Below are 20,911 nucleotides of genomic sequence, written 5' to 3' on the forward strand. Positions count from 1 at the left end.
GACACGCGTCTGAGGACATCAGGGCACACTCAACACACAGACACGCGTGCGAGGACGTCAGGGCACGCTCAACACACACACAGACTCGTGTGCAAGGACACCAGGGTACACTCAACACACACAGACACGCGTCTGAGGACATCAGGGCACACTCAACACACAGACACGCGTGCGAGGACATCAGGGCACGCTCAACACACACAGACACGCGTGCGAGGACATCAGGGCACGCTCAACACACAGACACGCGTGCGAGGACGTCAGGGCACGCTCAACACACAGACACGTGTACGAGGACACCAGGGCACACTCAACACACACACAGACACACGTGTGAGGACATCAGGGCAGGCTCAGCACACACAGACACGCGTGCGAGGACGTCAGGGCACGCTCAACACACACAGACTCGTGTGCAAGGACACCAGGGCACACTCAACACACACAGACTCGTGTGCGAGGACACCAGGGCACACTCAACACACAGACACGCGTCTGAGGACATCAGGGCACACTCAACACACAGACATGCATGCAAGGACATCAGGGCATGCTCAACACACACAGACACGCGTGTGAAGACATCAGGGCACGCTCAACACACAGACGTGTGCAAGGACATCAGGGCACACTCAACACACACACAGACTCGTGTGCGAGGACATCAGGGCATGCTCAACACACACACAGACTCGTGTGCGAGGACATCAGGGCATGCTCAACACACACAGACTCGTGTGCAAGGACATCAGGGCACACTCAACACACACATGTGTTCACAGGACATCACCACACACCATACACATACACAGACTCATGTGCACGTGCAATGTGCACACACACATGCCCACACACCATACAGACACACATGCACACCTGTGTGCACGGACGTGGATAAGCACACACACATAACCCTCCCAGTGCGGAAGCCGTGTGGACTCCTGTGAGGGTTGTCACCATCTCTGAGGACGAGATGACAGCCACCTTTCTTCACGGCAGGGAGATTTTGATTCGCGCCGTGCTGTTGTGTCATCGGCCCTCAGGACACTCGGGAGGCCGGCGTTATTCCCACGCGACCGAGGAAACGCCTGTAGCACGGCGGGACTTCCCACGGTCGGCGCGTCTTTCCTCCCGGGCTCTCATTTGTCCTTAAATGTCACACGAGGGACAGAAAGGCATGAAGCGTTTTTTCTTTTTTTCTGCGATGAAGGAGCAGAGATGTCACGAAGAGAGAATCATTTCAAGGCCACACAGACATTCACTGGCTAAATAGAAAGGAAGTCTGCGTTTCTTATTTTGATCTGGACTTTTCTGAGCCCACTGCTCCGCACTGCACAATCTTACTGAAAACAGTTACATGAGACCAGAAATTAATAGTCCATTTTCCAAACTCTCCACAGACCCCTTTTTGAGTTAGAAATGGTGTTTGAATTTACGTGAGTGTTTTCAGGACTCACCGAGGGCAGATTATTCGGTAAAAATGTTTCTGGAATAAACACGCACACCTGCTCCCAGTGAGGGGAGAAGCCAGTCTTGCGAAGAGGAGTGCGCGGGGTGCAGGAGAGGCCGCATGGCTGAAACGGTGGGTTCGCCTGGTTCCCCAGACCACGCAGGCCCGTGCCAGCCCCGAGAATGTTCTGGAACCCACAGCATGAATGCTGCTGTAGAAGGGGACCACGCACGGCTGGGGCTCAAAAACATGAACTTCCAAGATCTTGACTCCTGACTGGTAAGCCGAACACGCGGGAAAAAGCATGAAGGGAGTGAGTCCTTTGCGAGGCCGAGGGTTTCGGACAGTCCGCTTCTGACCGGGGTGCCGGGGGGTGAACGGGCAGGCGAGTCACAGTCACAGGCCGGGAATGGTGAGCTGACAGAGGGTCAGGGTCGTGGGGCCGGGGGCCAGGCCTGCCGCCAGCACTGGTCCTGGGCCTCCCGCGTCGGCTCTGACGGGCCGTGGGGCCCCCACCCCGTCCTCAGCCGGGTCTGGGCAGCGTGGGCAGGACGAACCCGCACCTCCCCTCGCAGCAGCCTGTCCGACAGCACCCGCCCCACGTGACGGATTGGGTGTCCCTCCTCCTGCTCGCGGTCCCCGTGCTCCTGGCCGTCTGCACGCCCGGTGCTTTGGTGTCGCGGGGACACACAGCGGCAGGGGTGGGGCGGCCGAGCCGGCGGACCTCCGGCCTTCCCCACCCGGCTTGCTGCTGTGTGCGTGCTAACGCGGCTCAGACCACGCCCGCTCCTTACCGGGAGCGGAGACGACACTGGGGCCTCGAGCTCTTGCCTCCGCCGGGAGCTCCTGTCCCCGCCCTGACTTGCACGCGGCTCATGCTCTTTTCCTTGGCCTGGCCATCCTCCCGCGGCCTCACGGGGCGTCACGGGTGAGGGTCAGGCGGGGAAGGGAGGTCAGGGACGGCCGGGCAGAGCGCTGACTTGGGAGCGCAGTGGCCTGGGTCTGAGCGGCCTCGCCAGGATTCCTTCCCCGGGGCGGCCGGCGGCGGGGGTGCAGGCGGGTGTGGGACGGGAAACGATTTGCTGCAGACAAATGACATCACTCGCTCCTTCCGGACGGACGCCTTCCTCCTGGCCTCCGCCAGCGGTCGGTCCCTCCTTCGCGGGACGGCCTCCCCCGCGCGGCCCACTCCCAGCCTCCGTATCTCAGCCCGTCCGCCCCTTCGAGGCAGGTGTGGCCAGGCAGGTGCCGAGGTGCGGGGTCGCCGCCCCAGAGGAGCCTCTGACCCGCGGTGCCTCCGGGGCAGGTGCAGTGATCACAGCAGGACCCCGAAGGCGCCCGCACGGCCCCTGGGGGCGTGTCAACCCTGGATTCTGCCTCGTCAGCGCAGGAGGCACACGGTGCAGGTCGGGGGGGCGTACCATGCACTCTGGAAGGATTTCGGGGAAAAGCCGCGGAGATCAGGAGTCAGGAGTGGGACGCAGACCAGAGCACGGCGTCCCTCCGCACCCCAGCCGCCCGTCCTCCGCCACCACCCACCTCCCGCTGTCACGGACGGTGCGTGAGGTGCTCACGCCGGCACCCCGCAGTTCCTGTGCGCCCCCCTCGACAGTGAGTATCACCTGTCGGGGCTTCTGAGGCGTCTGGGGCTTCTGCATCTGAGTTGTGAAAATGCGGTGAAATGATGCGATTCAGTCTCCGCGACGAGCATCCAAGTGCTAACTTAGTCGGGCTAAATGTTCCCCAACCTCATCTGTCCAGAAGAAAGCTTTCGAGCAGCCTGCAAACACCCGGGGCACCCCGGCACACCCGGGGAAGTGTTTCTCCGCAGAGGTTCCGAGGGATCGACAGAGGCTCGTTGGTGGGAAGTTGTCTACAAATACCGAGTTACGTCCGTGCAGGGACGTTTAACTCCATACACTGTGTTTGTTTGGAAACCAGCTTTGACGGCGCTGTCCCCAAACACCCATCCCTACGAACAGCTTTAGCCAGAGGCGAGCAGGTGTCTCCCATAAGCCAGACGTTGTTCAGTGCCAGTGCCGTCCCGTAACCGGGGGCTTCTTCACCTTCTCCCCCTGAGGCTGGGGCAGGGCCCCCGCACGGCTTCCTTCTTCCTGGGGGATCTTGTGGGGACCGTGTCTGATGGGGAAAACGGAGGCGGCCAGTGTCCCCTCCTCTGAGTGTGCACTTGGCGTTCTGGGGTCACGGTTACACGGGGAGGGCAGTCTGAGTCCCGTCGGAAGAAGAGGGGACACCGTATGTGCCTCTCTGCGCCCAGGTGACACTGATGTCACATTTGGGATCTTTGACTTTGCTCCGCTGAGTGTGTTCACTGTCTTACATGTGGTGTCTGTTGGGTGGCTTTCCCCAAAATGTGCTGTCCTGGTCTAGAGACACAGGGCCCGAGGCCCAGGGTGTGCAAACAGAATTACCCCTGAGGACCTCAAAATGCAAGAGGTCATAGAGCCCCCTGAAGGTTCTCCTAAGGGGCTTCTGCGGTTCTGACTCACCGGGGAGGGAGCCCTGCAGGGTCCTTGGCGCTCGCAGTCTCGTCCCTGCGCCCCCGCCCGCCCCCGCCCTGTGTCCCGCCCCCGGCCTCCGGGTTCACACCCGCAACCTCGCACCTGTGCCGTGTCGTTGCCTGGAAAGGTCTCTGCCGTGATGCTGCGTCCAGGGCGCGGCGGGCACGGCGTGACGGGCTCAGCTGCTGCTTCTGGGTCACGAAGAATCACAAACCTCCCGCAGGAGCTATTCCTGTACAGTGAGGACTGAGGGGCTTGGAGATGCTCGGTCCCCGGTGGGCTCCTGTCTGCTCACACCCCTCTGTGCTTCCTGCCTCGGGGCAGCGTGTGTGCATGTGTGTGCGTGTGTGTGTGCACGTGAGGGGAACGTGTGCGCGTGCGTGTGTGCGCGTGTGTGAGAGGGAGCATGGCGTGCTCACACTTCCCCCACGGTTTCACAGCAGGTCCCACTGGAGCCGCTCGAACGCCCCCTCGGATCTGCAGCCCAAACTGTGTTGATTCCCACGAACTGATCTTCGCATCAGAGGAAACGTTCTTTCCCTGGCGGGTTTTGTCGAGGTGACTGTCCCGCGAGGGTAGCAGACTCTGTTCTCCGGATCCCGTTGACGGGACTGCGGGACTCTCGTTGCTCCGTGAGATGCTGCTTCTCCCCCTAAGGAATGAGTGTGCAACGTGCACAACCAGACGTGCGGTTCTGCACCCGCGGCCCCTGGCACCTGGCGGGTCCCAGAGTAGAGAACAGCTCCAGTCCAGAGTCCGGGTGGCGCCTGGTGGCAGGGACAGAGTCCGGTGGGGGGTGAGGGGGGACGGACTGCGGTCCCACGCGCTGCCTTTCCTCATGGGGGTGAGCACAGGGCACGTCGCGGGGGCCTCGGGTGCAGCTCTGAGACCTCCCTGTCCCCGTTCTCTTCCCCCAAAGGGAGAGCCGGGAGGGGCGTGGGGTGGACACGAGCGGCTCCCAAGGCCGAGAGAAGAGAAGGACCCGCCCGGCCAACAAAATTCGGGACGTCGCGCCGCAAACATGTCTTCTTTGCCAACAGTCTCACGGAACTTCCCCGCGACGGCTCCCGGCGGGTTCTCTCCAGCGCGTCGGCTCGTGGAGCTCCATCCACCTTAGCTTCTGTCCACCCCAGGAAGCCTTCCCTGGGCCCTGTGTCACCTCACCCCATCCCTGCCCCACGGTTGTCCACGCACAGCATGGCCGCCCGAGCCCAGCAGGCGGGGTGGGGCCTCGGGGCCCCTGCTCACATTTCCCCGGGCGAGTGAGCTGGTGGCTCTCAGCAAAATCAAATTTTGTTCAAAACAACTGAATAGACTGGTCTTCTTCTTTTTTTTTAAAATATAATTTATGGTCAAGTTGGCTAACATACAGTGTATACAGTGTGCTCTTGGCTTCGGGAGTAGATTCCGTGATTCATTGCTTCCATACGACACCCAGTGCTCATCCCAACAAGTGCCCTCCTCAGTGCCCGTCACCCATTTTCCCCTCTCCCCTGCCCCCTCCATCAGCCCTCAGTTTGTTCTCTGTATTTAAGAGTCTCTTACGGTTTGCCTCCCTCTCTGTTTGTAACTATTTTTCCCCTCCCCCTCCCCCCTGGTCTTCTGTTAAGTTTCTCAAGATCCACATATGAGTGAAAACATATGGTATCTGTCTTTCTCTGCCTGACTCATTTCACTTAGCATAATACCCTCCAGTTCCATCCAAGTTGCTGCAAATGGTAGGATTTCATTCTTTCTCATTGCCAAGCAGTATTCCATTGTATATATAAACCACGTCTTCTTTATCCATTCATCAGTTGATGGACATTTGGACTCTTTCCATGATTTGGCTATTGCTGAAAGCGCTGCTCTAAGCATTGGGGTACATGTGCCCCTATGCATCAGCACTCCTGCGTCCCTTGGGTAAATTCCTAGCAGTGCTGTTGCTGGCTCATGGGGTGGTTCTATTTTTAATTTTTCTTGGAACCTCCATATCATTTTCCAGAGTGGCTGCACCAGCTTGCATTCCCACCAACAATGCAAAAGAGATCCTCTCTCTCCGCATCCTCGCCAACATCTGTTGTTGCCTGAGTTACTAAATTCAGCCATTCTGACAGGTGTCAGGTATTTCACTGTGGTTTTGATTCACATTTCCCTGATGATGAGTGATGTTGAGCATTTTTTCATGTGTCAGTTGGCCATCTGGATGTCTTCTTTGGAAAAGTGTCTATTCATGTCTTCTGCCCGTTTCTTCACTGGATTATTTGTTTTTGGGTGTTGAGTTTGATAAGTTCTTTACAGATTTTGGATACTAACCCTTTATCCTGTATGTCGTTTGCAAATATCTTCTCCCATTCTGTCGGTTGCCTTTTAGTTTGGGCTGATTGTTTCCTTCGCTGTGCAGAAGCTTTTTATTTTGATGAGGTCCCAGTAGTTCATTTTTGTTTTTGTTTCCCTTGCCTCCGGAGACGTGTCAAGTAAGAAGTTGCTGAGGTCGACGTCAAAGAGGTTTTGCCTGCTTTTTCCTCGAGGATTTTGATGGCTTCCTGTCTTACATTTAGGTCTTTCATCCATTTTGAGTTTGTTTTTGTGTGTGGTGTAAAAAAGTGGTCCAGGTTCATTCTTCTACATGTCGCTGTTCAGTTTTCCCAGCACCACGTGCTGAAGAGACAGACTGTCTTTATTCCATTGGATATTCTTTCCTGCTTTGTCAAAGATTCGTTGGCCATACGTTTGTGGGTCCATTTCTGGGTTCTCTATTCTGTTCCGTTGATCTGAGTGTCTGTTCTTGTGCCAGTACCGTACCGTCTTGATGATTACAGCTTTGTAATGCAGCTTGAAGTCCAGAATTGTGATGCCTCCAGCTTTGGTTTTCGTTAAAAAATTTTTTTTAATGTTTATTTATTTTTGACAGACAGAGAGAGACAGAGCATGAGTGGAGGAGGGCAGAGAGAGAGGGAGACACAGAATCTGAAGCAGGCTCCAGGCTCCGAGCTGTCAGCACAGAGCCTGACGCAGGGCTTGAACCCCCAAACTGTGAGTTTATGACCCGGGCTGAAGTCGGACGCTCAACCAACTAAGCCACCCAGGCACCCCTGGTTTTCTTTTTCAACATTACTGTGGTTATTTGGGGTCTTTCTTGGTTCCATACCAGTTTTAGGATTGTTCGTTGAACAGACTATTCTTGTCTGCAGCTGCCTCCCTGCCCACGGCTGGACAGCCATGTGCACAGCCTTGCTTCTCGTGTCCTTGGCAGGATGGGGAGGTCATGGTCACCAAGTGCACAGCTGTGAGTGGTGCAGGTTGCAGCTCGTTGTGCGTGGCCACAATCCAGATAACATAATCTCTGGTCGTCCGAGGAAGACAGGGCTTTTAAAGGTCATTATAAGGATAAAAAGTCAACACCGCAAACACGTACACTTCCTAATTCCTGTTAAACTATGTGAAGTTATCACTATAGCTGACTTTACTGTATTGCATGTGTGAATGTCGTTAGGAGCGAATCTTCAATGTCCTCACAAGGAAAATGGCATTTTGTCTCTGAGTGTGGAGACAGATTCCAGTTGACTTCCTGTGGTGACCACTTTCCAGGGTGGGCGAGCGCAGAATCACCACCCTGCACCCCCAAATCGAACACAGCGTTGGATGCCAATTACAACACAATCCAGAGAAGATGCTTTGATGCTGTCTCTACATTTCCATTTCCGGTTGGGTCTGACTGTTCTCTCTATGGCTCCTGTGCATCGGGTGACCCGTGTCCTGGCCCTGGTGTGTGCTCAGGGGCGGTGAAGCCCTCCGAACAGCGACCTGAAAAGTGAATCTCCAGTACAATGAACCTAGTCACAGGCGCCATATTGTAAGTTTGTCTCATTGCCCAATATTTGGAGTGAAATGTGCCCAGCACTGCAGAGTTTCCTGGAAGTGTAGGTTTTCATGACTGACGTTGGCCAGTAATGCACAGGCAAAGCAATGTGACAAATCAGAGACGGCGGCCATTTGGAAAAATGTGGCAAATTTGAGAACAGTCTACAAAGAAGCTTCCTGCTTGCTGAGTAGGTGTTTTCTGAGTTCTTCCTCCAGAGTGTAGCCAATAACTTAGTTTCCAAAGATCATACCTGGGTGACAGGGGAAAAAAAATTAACCTTCCTTAAGTCAAAACCAAATGGTTGTAGATTTCTCAACTAATATTGGCCAGAGTAGAACTTATAAATGGGTGTCAATATGGGGGCAATTTTGTTTCTCAGATTTCTTCAGACAAATTCCCCCAACACGGAGGGGTTGTCAGAGGCAGTACATTATGGTTGTTACTAACCTGCTAAATTTGAGTGAATAGTTTTGAATCTTTTTAAGATCTGACCCATCATCCTAGAACTCACACAACGAACGTATTTTCTGATGCTTTAATTTCTAGCTTTTGGAGTCGACCAGCGATTAATAGTTGAGAATAATATTTCTTTTTTCATATTTTTAAAGGTTTATTTATTTTTTTAAAGAGCTTTTTAAAAAAATGTTTGTTTATATTTTTGATAGAGAAAGAGGCAAAGAGAGAGGGAGACACAGAATCCAAAGCAGGCTCCAGGCTCTGAGCTGTCAGCACAGAGCCGGACTCGGGGCTCAAACTCACAAACCATGAGATCATGACCTGAGCGGAAGTCAAGAGTTGGGTGCTCAACTGACTGAGCCACCCAGGCGCCCCTCATTTTTTGAACTTCAACAACGAATATGCCCGGGTCAGAAGTGTCAAGCTTAATGTTGGCAACTGTTGTGACTCTGTCGAGGCCGAGCGGAATCACCAGGCCGTGCAAGGGAATGGCCTGTACCCAGCCCTGGAACCCGCTGCCGTGAAGAGCGGCGTCGCTGACCCAGGAGGAGCCCATCTTTATCTCTCTCCGTGGGTCGTGAAAACGCAGACCTCGCCCTTTTGTGGGGTAAACAGAAGTTGCGTCTCCAACACAAACAAGCCGTGAAGAAGGCAGCTTGCATTCTGGTCAGGGTTGGGGACATGCGGCAGGGGCAGGGATGTGCGTCCCAACTGTCTCCAGGGGCAGCGAGGCTGTGGCGGCCACATCGGGGCTGGCACCTTTGAAGAGCTGCTTAGTCTGCAGACAGAGGCACGCGAAGCCTCTTTGCTTTTCTTTTCTGCTTCTCAAGCTAACGCTGCTTCTGGAAAGCCATAGTGACTTCATGCCAATGGGGGGGGGGGCAGGGAACAATCAGGACGGTGATACCAGAATGCGCCGTGGACAAAACTAGAGGGCAGGACAAGAGTGCCGTTCCTTGCTCAGTCCAGCAGAAGATGTGCTTTCCCCGGCTCGAAAAGTGCAGGACCCCGGCCTCCGAGACAAAGTCGTGGGAGCCCCTCATCACCGCAAGCGCCTGTGTGCCCAAGTCAGTGTGGGACACGAAGGCCCGTGAGCTGGCTCCACGCGGCAGGTGTCTGCTCTGGTTCTGGTCCTGCTGCCCCGGCCGCTCCATTTCTCCGTGGAGTCCGGATGACGAAAGGTGCACGTTACGGGAAATACGATCTCAGTAGAAGAACGAAGAATGTAGCTGGAAAAATGCTCCTTGGCTGGTGCTTGGAGCCTAGGGGCTTCTGCCACGTCGAGGGGCCGCCTCACCAAGGTGACCATGGCTTTCTCCTGTATTCTGACGGTTGCAGTGTGAGGGGGTCTGGAGGGGCCAACGTGGCAGAGGGCACCGCGGCAGGCCGCCTGCCAAGAGCGGCTGTCCCTTGGTACCTGCACCTGCTTTAGTTTAATGGCGTACCCGTCAGACTGCAGGGGGTCAGCACGCCTGTGCTTTATCGGTGCCCGGGGTGGCTGGAGGTGTGGTGCACGGGGCCTCCCCGAGGAAGCCTCGTCCTCAGGGGTCCCCCCCCCCCCCCCCCGCCCTCGGCCGGGCGCACCTCCCAACCCCCCACCTCTTCCGCCGCTCAACAGCGCCTCCGTCCAGAAGGCCCTCTGCCCCACCGGGCCGTCCACGCTGCGCCTGTCCCCCGAGAGCCACCCTCTGTGGAAGCTTTCACGACCCTCCGGCTGCAAGCAGCCCCCTCCTCGCTGAAGTCACGGGGCACTTCCTTACGTCGTTAGGCCACTTGCTACCTTCCAGCACGTGCATTCGCGAAGCTCCCGCGAGGCCGCAAATTCTCCGAAAGCAAGACCGGCTGTTGCCCGCCCTCCCCGTCCAGCTCCGCCTGACGGCCGGCCTGCGTGCCCCGAGCACACGCAGCAGAATAAACCCCGCAGCGCTCAGGCTGCGCGCACGGGGAGCTTGGCCCGGGGCGTGGGGGAGGCTGGAGGGCGCACGGGCAGCCTCTGTGGGCCTGCCCTGACGCGTTCCTTCGCCGCAAGGAGAGAATGTGTGTTCTGGGGGCCTGGAAGGTTACCGTCAGCCGCGTTCCGTGGCTCCCTATGGCAAACGCCCGCGAGGCGATACCCGGTTTCCTCCGCACTGAAAGCTGGAACAGTCGGGCCCCGACCAGAGCCAGGGTTCAGGTGTTTTCCCCCGTCTCGGATTCACACTGGCTGCTTTCACGGAGGCACCCTTAGAGCTGGCGCTCCCCGCCCACGGGCGTCCACGGGGGGAGGGGGGGACGTCCCTGCAGCTAGAGGCACTTTGGGGAAGTTCCCGTGGCTACTTCCCCACTTCGTGGACGCAAATGGCTTTTCTTCTGGAAAGTAGGCGTTTCAGGCCATTGATGCATGGTTCACACTGACCGCCGCAGTGGGTTGGAAGGGCGGCCCGAGAAACGCAACCGCTGTGGGGAAAGTGGGGTTTGGCCCGTGCGCGGCACCTGCTCTGTGATGGGGGGGACGCCGCCCCCCGCCCTCCCCCCACTCCTTCCCGCAGAAGGCCCACCGGGGCTCTCGACGTGGCCACGTGGTGCCAGGCCCCCCGACAGGACTGCCACCACTCTGCTCTCGTGGGGCCCAGGGTCCGGTGGAGGGAGATGCTCGGAACTGCAGGCAGGACGCAGCGGCGACGGAGCCCGGAGAAAGGCCCCCAGGGTGAGGGGGGGTCTGGGGCCAAGTCCCCGTCCGGGCAAGCGCAGGTCAGAGCGGATACTCTGGGGCGTCTGGGGGGGGGGGGTCTCACACCCCGACACCTGCGGCCGGAAGGGTGAAGCCCGTAGGCCGGAAGTGTGTGTGCCTTCCCTGCGGGTCCTGAGCCAGAGCAAGGGGGGGGGGGGGCGGCGGGGACGTGGGCGGGACGCCGGCGGCAGGCGTTGAGGGCCGGGGCTGGGAGGGGGGTCACGGCGCGCAGGCCGAGGGCGGGCGGTGGGGGCGGGCCGGCCCGGACCACCACCCCTTCGTATTCCCACGACCCTTTGTCGGTTCTGGAAATTCAATCTGCGAGTAAAAACTTTATTTTTCCTTAGTACGGAATGGCTTCGTCATTGTTATTCTCAAATGAAAACGATTTAAAGACCTCTCGGTTTTAGATTTTGGTTCGATCATATCGACGGGCTGGCAACCAGCACAAAGAGAAGCCCATGGGCCCTCGCCGCTTCTGAAGAGCGCGGAGCGTGTCCCCAGGGCGAGGGCCTGCGGTTTTCAGTCGTTGGGGGGCTGCTCGCGGACGCAGTACAAGTGCGGTCTGAGAGTTGTTTTCTTCCGACCCGAACTTGTCACACAAAGAAGCCGCAGGCGCTCTGAGCCAGGACACGTGGGCGTCAGAGGGGCCCGTGGCTTCGTCCTGCCCCAAAGCAGTCCCAGGGGTGAGCGGGAGCGGGACACCACGGAGCACTGATGGCGGCCTGGCCGTGTGTCCCCCCCCCCCAAAAGAGGGGCTGCACCCTGTCACTCGCTGCTCCCGCCGCCGCCCCTGCCCTTCCTCGCAGCCAACACCCGGAGAACCTGCCGGAGACCGTGGCTCTCGGCCCAGCTTGCACGGACACAGCCAGCTGCCGAGAGGCACCGAAGGAGGGACAGGCCGCCCCACACAGAGGTGGGCTCACACTCACACGCACGCGTGAACTCACACGCACAGAGGTGGGCTCACACACGCACGCGTGAACTCACTCGCACAGAGGAGGGCTCACACACACGCACGCGTGAACTCACAGGCACAGAGGTGGGCTCACACCCGCGGGCGGGAGCTCACACGCACGTGTGAACTCACTCGCACAGAGGTGGGCTCACACCCGTGGGCGGGAGCTCACACGCACGCGTGAACTCACACACAGAGGTGGGCTCACACTCGCGGGTGGGAGCTCACACTCACATATATGAAGTCACACATGCATGATCACGCACACAGAAACTCTCTCTCTCTCACACACACACACACACACTCCATTGCTCTCTTTTTATTTCTTCAAAAAAAAAGGTTGAAACTTGTTCCCCCAAATTTAGGTTTCAGTTTAGTTCTTTTCGGTTTTCTGATTAATGTTTGGGCTCCGTCTCCTCTCTTTCATAGCCCGCTTGTTAAATGTCTAGAAAAGCCACACATTTTGGCAGACCTTTCTCGGCATTTTCTGACTTGCACCAAGGCCCTCACGGAGGCTTTCCAGCTTGGAGGCGGGGATCCGCCCCAAGGACAGCAGCGGCCACAGGACCTGCGGACGCCCCTCCCATCTCAGGAGTTAGGACAGCCAGCTGGGGGCGCGACACGTGACAAGGAGTGACCTGCCTGGGCGTCATGGGCCCGTGTGGCTGGGGGAGGGCTTGCCGGGAGCCGGTACAGCCAGGCCTCCCATGGTGTTATGGACGGGCTCTGGGAGGACAGGCCGAGGCCACGGCACGTGAGGCCCCAGAGCTGCGGGCAGGACGGCCGCCGAGCCTCTAGCTGCTTGAGGCCAGGGGCCTGGGGGGCTCTGGGGGTCAGGGCCTCTCCTCCTCCAGCCTCCAGCCCCGTCCGGCCCCTCCCGGGCTCCCCTTTGCCCCTGCAGCGCAATCCCGAAACCCCTCCCTTCCCAGACTGGTGTCTCCACTGTCGGGTCCCACGGATCCAGATCGGAACTCGTTCTGTCCAGACAGGAGGTTTGCTTGTTTTGGGTTGTTACACGGACAACTGAGGTTTTCAGCAAGACATCACAGTTTTAGTAAACTGACATTTTCTGCTCATGCCAATGTGGGCTGGGGATGTTATGGAGAATCTGACGATATGCGAAATAATCTTCTAGGTTGGTGACTGGCAAACCCACCGACTGCTTGTGTTTGCACAGCCCGCAAACTCACAATGGTTTTTCCATTTTTTAATGGGTGAAAAAAATCAAAAGAAGAGTTGAATTTCTGGACAAGCGAAAAGTATACGGGGTTCACATTTCCGTGTCTGTAAATAAAGCTTTATTGGCACACAGCATACACGCATTTATGTGTCGCCTGCAGCTGCTCCTGGCTATGGCAGCACAGCTGGGAAGCTGTGACCGAGACGTCCGGCCACAAAGCCAGAACTGCTCGGTCCGGCCCTTCACAGAAAAGTACTGGGTGGACCTACAGCCCACCGTTTATCTATAATTCATCTTAGATGATCACGACAGGGAATTTTATCCCGGGACACTTCCAACATGCCCGCCGGCTGTCAGGATATCGGCTAGGTGACACCCAGGGTGAAAACATTTTAACCCCACACTGGGACATTCTTAGCACAGCCGGGGGACACGTCCGCCCACAGAGGGCTTCCAAACGCCTCTCGCATCCCTTCCCACACACACGAGTGTGGCGTGCAAGGTACCTGTGAGTGCACGAAGTTTCCAACCACGTGATTACTCAGGTGAAATGCGGCAAGGATGTGCTTCCTTCCCTGCCCAGGAGCCTAAAGACGTCAACACGGCCACTTATGAAATGGTCCCCAGTTAGTACGAAAAGAGCATCTTGGACTCACGCAGCTTGGCTTTTATGCTTCCGTGAACATAACCAAAGTAAAGACCGAAAGAAGCGTATGTGAGTGACACATAGAACTTCTCACGCTCACAGCGGGCTTTCCAGGTATGAATGAGCCCGTTTTACAGCCGAGGCTCGTGGAAAGTCAGGGCCTTGTCCGAGGTTTCCAGGCTGGGATTCCCGATTCTAGAGCACGTGCTTTTACTAATGATCTCGTGCTGTCTCTGTCAGACGGTCGTACTTTCCCACAGCTTTTTAAGGCAAATCTGGAGCATCTGAAGGGGAATCTTTTTGGTCTTTGTAACAGAACGAGGAAGCCCTGTGTGCAGCCCAGAAGCGGATTTCCGATATCATTTCTGACATTCTTCGTGATTTCTGTATCACCCAATATCAGAGCTCACGCGAATCGGCGGAGACAATCTTCAAGGACGAAGCTCCCGCTAGAGTCTGATCTAGGGGACAAGAGGCGGCTGCTTACCAAGACCCCGGCCCCGCGCTCTGCTCTGCCATGAAGGGCGCGGCCGGCGGGCGAGCAGGGCTGTGACCCGGGGGGCGGGCTGTGGTCAGGCTCCTGTCCCGCGAAGGTGATGCCACGGCGACACACGGGGCCTTAAAGGCCCGTGACCGTGAGAGACAGGCCACGCGGTCTGACAAGGTGCCGTCCGCGTCTTGCCAGGGGTTTCTGCTCCCAGCGCGCGGACCGGCTGCTGGCCGGCGGGACCCATGCGGGACACGGCTTGACACCCGCTGTGGGCACCCGGAGCCCCTGCAGAGCTCCTCCCCATGCCCTCCTCCCTGGGCCCCGAACTCCGCAGGGCCGGCCTGTCACACGTGTGCCCACTTGACAGGAGAGCCACGAGAGCCCCGGTGTCGGCCTGGAGGGCAGGGCTCTCTGGCGCCCGTGTGGGGCGCGGGGCTTCGGTGATTCCTCCGCGGGGGCACGGGGTGGTCCTGCCCCGGCCCCCGGGAGGCCCCCCATCCTGTCCGCACAGCTGAGGGGACTGTTCCCCTGCCCAGCCCGACCTGGACACCCAGCCCCCCTCACCACCCCTCCCCCCATGCCCGAGTGTGGCCCACACCCGGGCTCTGACACCCCCCAGGCCTCCCCACTCCCCTAGCCCGCCCGACCCCCCCCAGCTTCCCCCAACCCCAACACCACCCCCCTCCCTGGCCCAGATGCTCAGCACCGGCCCCTGTCACACCACTGTCCTAGTTCAGCCTCGCCTTAGCCCCCCGCCCCAGTGCCCGTGTGTACCCCCCAGTCCCTGGCCCCTGGGAGCGCAGTACCCCCCCCCCCCCCCCCCCCGGCGCCCAGTGCAGCCCACCACCAGAAGACTCCTTCTCTCTTCTGTTCTGTGTCACCTCCTGCATGCCGACTGTTCACCCCAGGTTTCTGAGCCCACCCCACCTCAGTTTTCCACCTCCTGCGTCAAGCCCTTCTCTCTCACCACTTCTAGACGCAAACGGTTCCGCCAGGGAGCATGTGGAAGCTCACGCTCCTCATAGGCCGCTGCCCACCTTTGATTTTCTGCTCTTGGGTCAGGAGTCCACTCCTGATCCAGATAGTCCTGTGATGTCAAGTGTGGCTCCCTGAGGGCTGCGTCCCCACTGCGGTTGTGGGCGCATCGGGAGATTTAGGCCATCTGGTGCAGTGCAAGAATGCAGGGGCTCACACTACACGGAGCTGAATCCCCTGTTCTTAAGAAAAGGTCAGTCTTGGGGCGCCTGGGTGGCGCAGTCGGTTAAGCGTCCGACTTCAGCCAGGTCACGATCTCGCGCTCCGTGAGTTCGAGCCCCGCGTCGGGCTCTGGGCTGACGGCTCGGAGCCTGGAGCCTGTTTCCGGTTCTGTGTCTCCCTCTCTCTCTGCCCCTCCCCCGTTCATGCTCTGTCTCTCTCTGTCCCAAAAATAAATAAACGTTAAAAAAAAAAAAATAAAAAAAAAAAAAAAAAGAAAAGGTCAGTCTTTTTCTTAAGACCTTCAACTGATTAGACGAGGCCCACCCGCACCGCAGAACAGTCTGTTTTACTCAAAGTCTACTGATTTGAGTGTTAATCTCATCTAATAAATACCTTCACGGAAACCTCTAGAAACATATTTAACCAAATACCTAGGTGTTGTGGCTATTATAGTCTAAATGTTTGTGTCCCCCACAAATTCATATATTATAACCTATTCACCAAGATGATGGTATTAGTAGGTGGGGCTTTTCCATGAGACCCACCCCCCCAGTCCCTTCCACGAGACCCCCCCATCCCTTTCACGAGACACCCCACCCTTCCACGAGACCCCCCGTCCCTTCCACGAGACCCCCCGTCCCTTCCACGAGACACCCCCCACCCCTTCCAGCGGTGAGGACACGACAGGAAGAAGCGGTCTGTGAACCCGGAACTGGGCCCCCAGCAGATGCCAGGTCTGCCTCCGGAGCTGCGACGACCGGACGCCTGACTGAATCAGGTCTAGGGGCTGGACAGCCGGCCCATGTGGGCAGAAGCCGTGGCCTGGCTGGGCCGACGTGGGAAGCCTCAGTGAGGTCACAGGACGTGTTTTCTAAGTTTATTTATTTTTGAGAGGGAGAGAGAGAGAGAGAGACAGACAGACAGACAGAGCATGACCATGGGATGGGCAGAGGGAGAGGGAAACAGAATCCGAAGCAAGCTCCAGGCTGGGAGCTGTCAGCACAGAGCCTGACACGGGGCTCGAACTCACAGAGTGTGAGATCATGACCCGAGCGGAAGTCTGACGCTTACCCGCTGAGCCACCCAGGCGCCCCTGATTTTACGCCGCTTTAAAACCAGATTCATCATGTACATTCTAGATATATTTTTATCTGTGAGCTACACTGTATCAGAAACCATCAACAAAATTTCACTTTGATAATATGCAGCTGAGTGATGTTAAGACTGGGGCACATTGATGGACATTATCAAAACGTATTTCCTCTACTTTTTAGCATGGAAAGTATCTTTTAAATAATTTTTTTAATGTTTTTTTTTTTAAATTTATTTTTGAGACAGAGAGAGACAGAGCATGAGCAGGGGAGGGGCAGGGAGAGAGGGAGACACAGAATCCGAAGCGGGCTCCAGGCTCCGAGCCGTCAGCACAGAGCCTGATGCGGGGCTCATACTCATGAGCTGTGAGATCATGACCTGAGCCGAAGTCGGACACTCAGCCGACCGAGTCACCCAGGTGCCCCTGGATGTGTTTTCTATACAGCAAAAGTGGTTTCATTCTTTCTTCCGTCTCCTTGCCTACGCCTGTAAATACTTGGAGTTTTTAACCACTAATTATCGACAAAAGAGAGAGGAAGACATCTTTTCAATGCTGTAAATTATTATTAATCGAATGGCAGCGTGCCTGTCTGTGATTGTGCCGAGGGGAGGTCCCTGCCTCTTTGCCCGAGCTCCGGTCGGGTCAGTGTGCCAGGCTGGTGCCCAGGGCCGCGTCTGGCCACCTGCCGTGTGTCCTTGAGGAAGTCATTCCTCCTTGAGGTCCCTGTTTCCTTGTCCGTGGAATTGATGTAATCACACCTCAGAGAATTCCATGAAGGCTGCTCTCCTGGCCCCCACGGCCCCCACCCTGTCCTCCAGACAGTTGCATCGACTTCCAAGATTTCTCCATCTCTGAAGATGTGGACTGTTGTGTTTTCAAAAAACTGCCTTTAGGCTCCCTGGAGAAGGACACATAGTGACTGCGCCTGTCACCTCTCTGGGCTCAGCTCACGGGTCCCTTCACTCGAGTAATCGTGGAGATTCTTATGGGATAATAACTCTAAGTAAGTGATGCTGGAACTCCAGGAAGCGTTCTTTTCCATCTATTTTTAGAAAATGTGAGCAGTGTGAGCACGTAAGCAAGTGTGAGCATGTGAGTGTGTGTATGTGCCCCAGGAGCTGGGGTGGGGCCGTGAGTGCGGTCAGCAGGTGTTCCAGAAACGGATTTGACCGGACGTGTGGGTGCGGATGCTGAGCGTGAGGACTGAGGGCAGAGGAGGAAATGAACGGGTTGAAATAAAAGTAAGTTCTGTGAGAAACACACCAGGGGTTAGAAGATGACGGTGGGTAAAAGGCAAAATACATTTTAAGAGCAAAGAGCACACACCGGGACAAAAACCCAGCAGGGACAAGGCACAGAAGATGAAAATAAGCCCTAAGCACTGAGAATCGCGGACGGGGAGAGGTCCGCGGGGACCCCGTGTGAGGCTCATTGCACGTCCACGCACACCGGCAGCAGGTGTGAACCGTGGGGCTTGCCGGCGGGTGAGGGGAAGCAGGTCTGCGACGCTACAGGTGCGAGTGCTGGACGCGCCCCCGGTGGCGGCCGGGAGGGCGGCGGACGGCCGTGCTCCACGGAGGAGCCCCAGCGCCCGTGGCGGTGACGGTGGCGGTGCAGGCCCCATGCTGTCACCGGTGCGCACTTGGCCGCGGGGCTGACGGGCGAGGCGAGGGGCCGCCAGCGCACCCGTGACCCGAGGCGGCCCCTCCTGTGACCACGCTGGCGTTCGTGCATGGTGGCCGTGGGCCCGGCTGGACGGGGCCCCCTTTCCTCGGTGTCTCCACGGGGCCTCGCGGGTGGAGGTGGCCAGCGTGGGGGCCGGTGAGGAGCTGCACGCCCCCGGGTGTTTGCACCTCTCACGGGCCGCGCCTCCCGGTCTCCTGTTCCTCTGCCCTCCGACGGACTCACGCGGCCGGTGACCCCTCAGTTTGAGACAAGGAAAGAAGGAGCCACGAATCGGCTGAAGCTTTCACTGTCCTCATGCAACAGAGCTTAGACGTGGACAATCGGGAGCAGCTCTGCCCGACGATGGCGGCCCGAGGAGGGTCCAGTGGCCTCGTGCCGCAGGGCATTCGGAGCCCAGGGACGCAGAGCGCGGCTCCTTCCGTAGACCCGGGACACCGGAGACGGACACAGGTGGGCCGTGGCCAGCATGAACCAGGAGCACCCTGAGGGTCCTGGCCTCGCCCCCCGGGGTCCCCGTGGGGACATGCACGGTGGCCTGTGCCCTTCCCCCAGTTCCTGAGAACATTCTTGGGCAGAGGCAGTGCGGGGCTGGCTTTTCCTTGGCGGCCGTGACCGAAAACATCCCAGGACTAGAGGCTCTTGCACAATGATTTTATTCACTCACTTGCTTGACTTGGTCACAAAAATCTGACACCCGGTGGCTGAGCCGTGTCTCCTGATGGGAGCAGGGCAGGCGCGGCCCACGGGAGGGGCACTGGCAGGGCTCAGCGGACGCTGCCTCCCGAAGCGGGAGGAGGTGTTTTTGCAAAGCTGTGAGCACCAAGGCAGTCGACAGAAGCGTTGTGGTCTCAGACCTGGGTCACTGGTCTTACAAATTGTACTGTTAGGGTGGAGTTAACACATTTCTTTTCGTCTTTCCCTTGTTGAAAAGTAAGTTTTCTTTGTGGCATGCAAACAAGAATGGTAAACATCTACACTTTCCCGTTGCTTTTTTTAGAAGAAAGGAATTAGCAAAAGCAGGTACCTTGTTAGCAGCAGATTATGCATAAAAGGAATGCACAAAGCATTGGGATAAAAAGCTCTCGCGTCACTGAGATGCTTCAAGTTAGCCTCTGGGACAAGTGCCTCTTAGGTCATTTCAGACCGAGGCCCTTCTCGGGACCCTCCGTGGATTAGGAAATAAAACAACACCCATTGTCCGGGTCCCTTGTAGCCACACTTGTGCTAACTCGGGTTAATTGGGACTTGTGCTCCGAACACTTGGGGACTTTGCAGGGTGGAACTGGAGTGTTGCGGGGGCTTTGCAACGTGCAGACCAGGACAAAAGTCGCAGGTGACAGCTTTGCTGGCCCAGATAATGAGGCAGGGAGAGGCCGGGGGGCTCTGAGAAGGTCTGGAGCTGGACAGGCTTCCCCAAATGCTACACACGGAGTCACCACGTGGCCCAGTGGCCCCGCTCCCCGGTGCACAGGCGTCCACGCCGGGCTTGTGCGAGGTCAGGGCGGCATCGTGCACGAGCGTGGGGAAGTAGAAACGACCGCCAGGCAGGGCCCAGCCGATGAGCACAGAAGCAAACGCACGTCCACACGGCGGACTGCCGTCGGGCCACGAAAGGAGCGAGGGGCCTACAGGCGCTGCAGCCCGGATGGCGTCAAACACGTCTGCTCAGGAAGAGTCCACGTGTGGTCCGGTAGCATTTCTGTAAAATGCACAGCAGAGCGAATCCGGACACGGAAAGTCTATCAGTGGTCGCCCGGTTGGGGGGGGCACACGCTTTCTTCTCGGGGTGAGAACATTCCAGCATCGGCAGTTAGCGGTGGCTGCATAACTCTGAGAATTTGGAAAGACGCCGAATTGGGCACGTTAAGCTCCTGTGTGGCGTGTAAGTTGTATCTCAATAAAATTGTCAGAGACGAGAAAACGCGTCCAAACAAGAGCACCTTCCTTTGGTTATTGAAGATCTTTGCCCTCGTTAGCGCTTTCAGACTCTACACGCGCCCCCGCTCGTGGGTCTTCCGTATGGCCCGTGCCGGGGCGACCCCCCCGTGGACCCTCCTCTGCCGTGTCCACTGCCGGCTGCGGACAGCCTCGCGCTGCCACGGCCCGGGGAGGGGGGGGTGCGTCCCTCCACACGCTTGGGCATCTTCCCGCCACGGCACACGGACGGGCTTCTAGACGGGCTCCTCCGCGGGTCAGTGGAGCCCCGGCCCCCCCACCGCCGGGGCGGCTGGTGAACGTGGCCCCGGACACGCTGAGACAGACCCGAGCGCGTCGTGCCTTCGCGGGACGGAACTCTGGTGCTTGGGACACAGAACCTCGGGTTTTCTTCCAAAGAGCGAGGCGGTGCGCTTGTGGCCGAGGTCACAGGGAGCCCCAGCCCGCGGGATCCCGCCAGGGGGCGCCGCTTGCGGTGTCGGTGTCGGGGAGGAGCAGGTGGGGCCAGGGTGCCCCGCTGGGGGGGGGGGGGCTTGGCTCCCTTCCCCTGATTCCCTCTGTTGGGGGAGGGGGGCGTGCAGGGCTTCGGGGGTCGCCGAAGGACCCCCCTTGGGTCGTTCTCGAAGGCGGCCCGGAGCGCCAGTGCCCGCGCGGGCGGTGGGCTCACAGCCGCCGCGCTGGCTTTTTAAGCGGCGGAGGGAACGTGCGCTCAGGCGCGCGGACCCAGAACGGCCCAGATGGTTG

The sequence above is a fragment of the Lynx canadensis genome, chromosome D3 (assembly GCF_007474595.2).
Source record: "Lynx canadensis isolate LIC74 chromosome D3, mLynCan4.pri.v2, whole genome shotgun sequence".
In the NCBI taxonomy this organism is placed as follows: Eukaryota; Metazoa; Chordata; class Mammalia; order Carnivora; family Felidae; genus Lynx; species Lynx canadensis.